This window comes from Manis pentadactyla, chromosome X (genome assembly GCF_030020395.1).
Source record: "Manis pentadactyla isolate mManPen7 chromosome X, mManPen7.hap1, whole genome shotgun sequence".
NCBI lineage: Eukaryota > Metazoa > Chordata > Mammalia > Pholidota > Manidae > Manis > Manis pentadactyla.
In genome coordinates this window covers 69055143-69063322 of record NC_080038.1, presented here as the reverse complement: position 1 = coordinate 69063322, position 8180 = coordinate 69055143, and positions in this window count along the sequence as shown.

The window sequence follows — 8180 nt, the reverse complement described above, 5'->3', positions numbered from 1 at the left end:
GGTTAGGGCGCCCAGAATTCCCAGGGATTCCCAGCTGCTAGGCTGAGTGTGCTGGGATGCTTCCATTCAGCTGTGAGGCTCCTGTCCCTTTGAGACTTTCAAAAGGTACTCACTTTTCTTTTGTCCCAGGGGTGCTGGCTGCAGGGACCTGCTCACAGGTTTTACTGTTCCATTTCCCTAGTATCCAGCACACCATGCACTGTGTGTCTGCGCTCCTGGTGTGGATGACTAGGGCTGGGTATTTAGTAGTGCTGGGCACCCTCTCCCTCCCCGCTCCAACTCCTCTCCACCCGCCAGGGATACAGGGTTTGGGGCGTGCTCGGGTCCCGCCAGGCAGCTGCTTGTATCTTACCCTCTTCATGAGGCACTGGGTTCTCACAGGTATAGATGTAGCCTGGCTGTTGTACTGTATCTTTTGGTCTCTCTTTTAGGAATAGTTGTATTTGTTTTATTTAAAAAAATATATTTGGTTTTGGGAGGAGATTTCTGTTGCCATACTCATGCTGCCATCTTGGCTCCTCTCCCTCTACAGGGTATTTTAAAGGGACTGCTCTAGATGGAAGCATTCTTAAGACTAAATAGATGTCATCAGACAAAATAACATCACAGCAAAGAAAGCAGACCAACCAAATATTAACTAAAGGCAAAAAATAAAGTAATCTATCCACAAAGGCAGTCAAAGGAAACACAAAAGAGTACAGAATAAAATGCCTAACATATAAAGAATGGAGGAGGAAGAATAAGAAGGGAGAGAAATAAAGAATCATCACACTGTGTTTATAATAGCTTAATAAGAGAGTTAAGTTAGATGGTTAGATAGTAAAGAAGCTACCCTTGAACCTTTGGTAACCATGAATCCAAAGCCTGCAATGGCAATAAGTACATATGTATCGATAATCACCCTAAATGTAAATGGACTGAATGCACCAATCAAAAGACACAGAGTAATAGAATGGATAAAAAAAGCAAGACCCATCTACATGCTGCTTACAAGAGACTCACCTCAAACCCAAAGACATGCACAGACTAAAAGTCAAGAGATTGAAAAAGATATTTCATGCAAACGATAGGGAGAAAAAAAGCAGGTGTTGCAGTACTGGAATCAGCCAAAATAGACTTCAAAACAAAGAAATAACAAGAGATAAAGAAAGACACTACATAATGATAAAGGGGGCAGTCCAACAAGAGGATATATAATATATATATAATTATAACCATTATAAATATATATGCATCCAACACAGGAGCACCAATACATGTGAAACAAATACTAATAGAATTAAAGGAGGAAATAGAATGCAATGCATTCATTTTAGGAGACTTCAATACACCACTCACTCCAAAGGACAGATCCACCAGACAGAAAATAAGTAAGGACGCAGAGGCACTGAACATCATACTAGAACAGATGGACCTAACAGACATCTATAGAGCTCTACATCCAAAAGCAGTAGGATACAGATTCTTCTCAAGTGCAAATGGAATATTTCCCAGAATATACCACATACTAGGCCACAAAAAGAGCCTCAGTAAATTCAAAAAGATTGAAATTCTACCAACCAAATTCTCAGACCACAAAGGCATGAAACTAGAAATAAATTGTACAAAGAAAACAAAAAGTCTCACAAACACATGGAGCCTTTACCACATGCTTCTAAATAATCAGTGGATCAATGTCCTAATTATAACAGAGATCAAGCAATATATGGGGACAAATGACAACAATAACACAAAGCCCCAACTTCTGTGGGACATAGCAAAGTCAGTTCGAAGAGGAGAGTATGTAGCAATCTAGGCATTCCCAAATGAATAGTCTAAAGTCACAATTATTGAAACTGTAAAAAGAAGAATAGATGAGGCCTAAAGTCTGCAGAAAGAGGGACATAATAAGGATCAGAGAAGAAATAAATAAAATTGAGAATAAAACAATAGAAAAAATCAATGAAACTAAGAGCTGGTTCTTTGAGAAAATAAACAAAACAGATTTACCCCTAGCCAGACTTATTAAGAGAAAAATAGAGTCTACACACATAAACAGAATCAGAAATGAGAAAGGAAAAATCATGACGGACCCCACAGAAATACAAAGAATTATTAGAGAATACTATGGAAATATTTATGCTAACAAGCTGGAAAACCTAGAAGAAATGGACAACAATGAGATATCACCTCACACCAGTGAGGATGGCCACCATCCAAAAGGCAAACAACAAATGTTGGCAAGGTTGTGGAGAAAGGGGAACCCTCCTACGCTGCTGGTGGGAATGTAAATTAGTTCAACCATTGTGGAAAACAGTATGGAGGTTCCTCAAAAAACTAAAAATAGGAATACCATTTGACCCAAGAATTCCACTCCTAGGAATTTACCCTAAGAATGCAGGAGCCCAGTTTCGAAAAGACAGATGCACCCCTATGTTTATCGCAGCACTATTTACAATAGCCAAGAAATGGAAGCAACCTAAGTGTCCATCAGTAGATGAATGGATAAAGAAGATGTGGTACATATACACAGTGGAATATTATTCAGCCATAAGATGAAAACAAATCCTACCATTCCAACAACATGGATGGAGCTAGAGGGTATTATGCTCAGTGAAATAAGCCAGGCAGAAAAAGACAAGTATCAAATGATTTCACTCATTTGTGGAGTATAAGAACAAAGAAAAATACTGAAGGAACCAAACAGCAGAATCACAGAACCCAAGAATGAACTAACAGTTACCAAAGGGAAAGGGACTGGGGAGGGTGGGTGGAAAGGGAGGGACAAGGGGTAAAATGGGGCATTACGATTAGCAGACATAATTTATGTGTGGGGGGCATGGGAAGGGCTGTACAACACAGAGAAGACAAGTAGTGATTCTATAGCATCTTACTACGCTGATGGACAGTGACTGTAATGGGGTATGTTGCGGGTACTTGATGATGGAGGGAGTCCAGTAACCTTAATATTGGTCATGTAATTTTGCATTAATGATACCAAAATAAGAAAAAATGCCATTTACACTGATTTTGAATTCACTTAATTGTAATTAAATTACCTAAGAGAGATGTAATGCATTGAGGCTCTGGCTTTGATGTGACAGAAATAACAAACTTGATTTGCCAAGTCGGTGGGTTCCTCCACATTTTTACATTGTCCACAGACCTCGTGCAGCATATAGCATTGACTTTTTGGTGTGAGCATGTGCTCTGGTTACATAGAATATCTGGGCCACAGATGTGGTTGAGGGGACCAGCTACGTGGTCACCTTTGGAATTTTGTTGTACCATCTTCAGGCCCCTCTAGGTCTTCCTTTTGGTTCCTTTCACTTTTCTGAAGAATGAGTGTTTGCCTCATGTTAAGCCTAGAGACAAAGTGATGAGGGCACTTTCTTTTTCATCTTCTTATCCTCATATTATTCCTTTTCTAAAAAGACTAAGGGGCTAGTAAGGGCCTTCAGACTTTACCTCCAGGTGTGAGGCTCCCTAAGCTCATGTCTTTAATCATGTGTTTGCTTGGATCCAGATCCTCAGAATCAAAAGCCCTGGGGACCATTGCCATTTGGACATTCCACTTAACTTGGCAAAAATTTGTTGTCTTCCCATCCAAATGGATTCCTCTCATCTCCATCATCACCAGTGGCACTACCATCCTTGTGAGCTCTAAAATTCTATTCCCTGAATCTTGTAGTAGGCAGAATAGTGCCTCCCACCTCCCAAAGATATCCATGTCCTAAACTCGGAATTTGTGAATGTTAGGTTACATGGCAAAGGAGAATTAAGGTTGTATGAATTAAGGTTGCTAATCAGCTGACCTTGAGATGAGGGAGGGTCTCCTGAGTCATCCAGGTGGGCCCAGTGTAATCACAAGGGTCCTTAAAAGTGGAATAGGGAGGCAGAGGGAGAGCTACAGGCAGGTGTAATTAGGAATGAAAGGTTCAGAAAGATGCAACGCTGCTGGCTTTGAAGAGGGAGGAAGAGGGTCATGAGGCAAGGAACATGGGTTGTTTAGAAGCTGGAAAGGGTGAGTGTGGGAAAAGTGGACAAGAACAAAGCCCTATAAGAAGGCTGCCCAGAAAGCTCTGCTGCTGCTTCCATACCCAGAATAAAGGCATGTTCACTGTCCTAACTGTGCCTTGGTTATTCTTCTGCTGCCTGAATTGCAGTTTACCCTTCTAGGTGTGAATCATCTGCATTTCAGCTGTCATAGTCGGCAGGATTTGTCGCAGGCTAGTATGAACCCAGTGCTCCTTTGGAGGTGCACATAGAGGGATGGCCCCCGTGTAGCATGTGGTACCCAGTGGCTGCTTTGTTGGTGGCGTGGGCGCCCCCACAGGAGTGGGAATAGGTAGATGGGACTCCTGTAACTCTGGAGGCTGTGTTCCAGGCCCTGAGGCCTGACTTGGGTAAGTAGACCCCATGGAAGTCAGCAGGCCGAGTAGGCTGTCTGTTTCTAATTGCACTGTGGGAGAGCAAGGAGACAGCCTTGAAGAAGGCTGCTTATCTGTGCCATTGCAAGAAAAGGGGGTGGCTTCAGAGGAGCGGATCCAAGCCCTGGAAGCAGAGGTAACTCTCTCTCAGCCCACTCCCACTGATGCAGAGGTACTGGACTCAGGGGAGGAAGATAGGAATGTGCACTTGTGGGCCTGGCCAATGGTGCAGCAAAAATTGAAACATGAGCAACCTAGGGCTCCTGGAAGGCAGCTGCAAGGGGCTCCCAATATGACTGAGTTCACACATACCAGCCATATACACAAGCCGAGCTGGTGGACTTAGGAAAACAGTTTCTCCAGCGACTGGGGGAGCTGCTGGCAGCTGGGTTGTTGCAACTCTGGGATTTAGGGGTGGATGGCATGATCTGTAGTGTCCAGGAGATGGAGAAGTTTGCCTCTCTAACTACTCACCCTTCCCTCCATCAGCAGCTGCAAAACAGCCAGAGACACAGGCAAGGAAATCATTCCTTCCTGGACTGGGTTATGGCAGCCATGAGAACTGTCTGGGCTGGTACTGGGGATATCCCTAAGACTGTGAGTAAATGGCACTCTTTTGCAGACCTGGTACAGGTCCTATGTGAGCTCGGCATGCACCAGGCTATGTTCAGTGTGAACACCTGTGGCCCAGATGATGAGTGGTTCACTGCTGGAATGCAGTACTTGGTGTTGCAAAATGCTCCCTCCAGTACTTTTGACTCACTTATGGCAATCCTGGCTCCCTATATGGGATGCCTAATTAATGAAGTCACAGCCAGTTTGGGAGAAACTGAAACTCAGAGGCAGCAGAGGGAGGTGCATGTAGTAATGCAGCCAGGGCCCCTGAAGGGAAAAAGGCAGGGTTGTGCACCTCAGAAAGTAACCTGGACCCAGATGTGGATGGACTTGCTAGCTGCCGGTATAGACAGAGCCAAAACTGATGGCCAATCAAATGCTTATCTGTTGGAATTATGGAAGCAACTGAAACCAGAACAGCAGTATACAAAGTTGTGGACTGCGAAGGCTGCACCTGCTGTATGGACCCTTTGCCTAGAAGACCACATGTTTGTACCAGGCGTGGATCCCATGGATGATGGTCTCCCATTTAAGTATGACTAGGAGCAAGGCTGAGAAACCTGCTTGTTGGGGGCCAGTGGGGACTGGAGGCCACATTAGAATTAACCATTTACTGGTCCCCCACAAATGTACAACAGGTTTTGGCTCTGCTGGCTACGGGCATGGAGTATAGCCTCTTATATGGGAAACCTGAATGGTTTCCTGTGCCAGCATCATACATTGATAGGTACAGTGGGTGATCTGTTAAAGTGAAAGCAGCCTCAGTAACTTTGGGGATTGATCATCTTCTGCCTCAAATGTACACAATGTTTGTCTCCTCCATACCAGAGTACATTTTGGGCATTGACGTCCTGCAAGGACTGTGGTTCAAACTACTTCTGGCGAGTTTCGCCTTCATGTGTGAGTGATAAAAGCAGTGATATGAGGCTATGCTAAGCTTGCTCCACAGCAGCTGCCTGCATCATGGTGCATAATCCACATCAAGCAATACTGGCTGCCTGGGGGACACATGGAAATAACTGCTACTATTGGGGAGCTGGAGAAGGTGGGCATTGTGTAACCCACACACAGCCCATTCAATGCCCCAGTGTGGCTAGTCAAGAAGCCAGATGGAACTTGGCAAATGATGGTGGATTACTGAGAGTTAAACAAAGTGGTGCCACCACTGTATACAGCCGGGCCATCAGTTACTAATTTGATGGAAAAACTGACTCTGACTCTGGGAACATACCATTATGTTCTGGACCTTGCTAATGCCTTTGTCTCCATAGTGCTGGCCCCTGAGAACCAGGAACAGTTTGCCTTCTTGTGGGAAGGACAGCAGTGAAACTTTATAGTCTTGCCTCAAGGATATATACACAGCCCTACTATTTGCCATGGCCTGGTGGCTGCTGACCTGGCCAAATGACCCTGCCCCATGGCTGTAAGAATGTTTCATGACATTGATGATGTTTTACTAACCTCTGATTCTCTTGCAGAGTTGCCAGAAGCAGCTGCCACTTTGGTCTCCCATCTACAGGCATGCGGTTGGGCTGTGAATGCTGACAAGATACAAGGAACTGGCTTGTCAGTCAAATTTTTGGGGGTTGTTTTTTGGCTAAGGCAAAGGTTATACCAGAATCTGTAATCGATGGCATACAGGCCTTCCTTGCCCTACAACTGTACGGCAGTTGCAAACATTTTTGGGCCTTTTAGGCTACTGCAGAGCTTTTGTACCACATTTGGCACAAGTGTGCTACCCCTTATGTAATATGGTTAAAAAAGGGGCAAAACAGGACTGGAATGACCTAGTGGGACAGGCATTTTTGATGGCAAAACGCCTTATTCAAGAGGCTCAAGCCCTTCAGACTGTGGACCGTAGTAGGCCCTTTGAATTGAATGTTCATGTAACTGCTGAGGGGTTTGGGTGGGGCCTGTGGCAGAGGTCTGAGCACCTCCGCCAACCCATTGGGTTTTGGTTACGAGTGTGGAAAGGAGCAGAGTCAAGATACTCTCACTGAGCAGCAATTAGCAGCTGTATACAAGGCTTTGTTAGCCATAGAACCCATTATGGGAACAGGTGCTGTCTCTGTGCAAACAACCTATCCCATTGCTTGGTGGGTTTGAGATTGAGATTGAAAGCCCCACACTGGAATTGCTCAGACACCAACATTGGCAAAGTGGGTAGCATACTTGGAACAAAGAGGGAAATTGTCTCTCAGTCCCCTAGCACAGGAATTACAGAAAATTCTAGGCCCAGTCATGAATGTAACTATGGCCTTAGAACACCCCCTCCCCACCCAGTGAGTAATCCTATGGAACTTTCCCCTTTTAGGAAAGGGAACGCCTCTATATCAGAAGTAGCATTATTGATGGGGCTAGTAGCAAGACCAATGCTCAGTGGATGGCAGTTGCTGGGCAGCCATCCACTGACCCCATATGGTTTGAAACTAGGACCAGGCAAAGCAGCCAATGGGCTGAATTATGAGCAGTGTGGATGGTGGTAGTGAAAAAGCCCTTCCCAGTAAGTATCTGTACAGACAGCTGGGAAATACAACACGGCCTTACCCTTTGGATTTCATCTTGGAAAGTGAATCAATGGTTAGTAGGTCACAGAGCTGTCTGGGAGCAAGGAGTGTCGCAGGACCTTTGGGAGGTCAATTATCAGAAGTCTGTGACATTGTACTATGTCACAGAACATGACCCCTTAGCTAGTCCAGGAAATGGTGAGACAGATACCTTGGCAAAGTTACATTGGCTTGACTTGGCCCCCCAGTCTGGCTTTGCAGAATGGCTCCACTGGCGTTTGTTACATGCTGGGCAAAAAACCATGTGATCAGTAACACAAGCTTAGAGACTGCCCCTAAAGTGGTCAGAGATACAGGAAATCTGTAAAAGGTGCCCTGTATGTTCACAAGTATTCCCTAGGAGATCCCCCCAATGTAGGGGAGCAGATTATGTGAGGATGGGTACCTCTTACCTGGTGGCAGGTAGATGTGATTGGCCCCCTCACCAAAGTAGATGGGTAGCAATACACTGTGACAGCAGTAGACATGACTAAGGACTGGTACTCACAGCTCCAGCCCACTGCCCTGACCAAACTTCAGTTAGAAAGGCCCAAGATGTGCTCTGTGCCTTCTATGTGCAGCCTTTAATAATTGAAAGTGACCAGGGGAC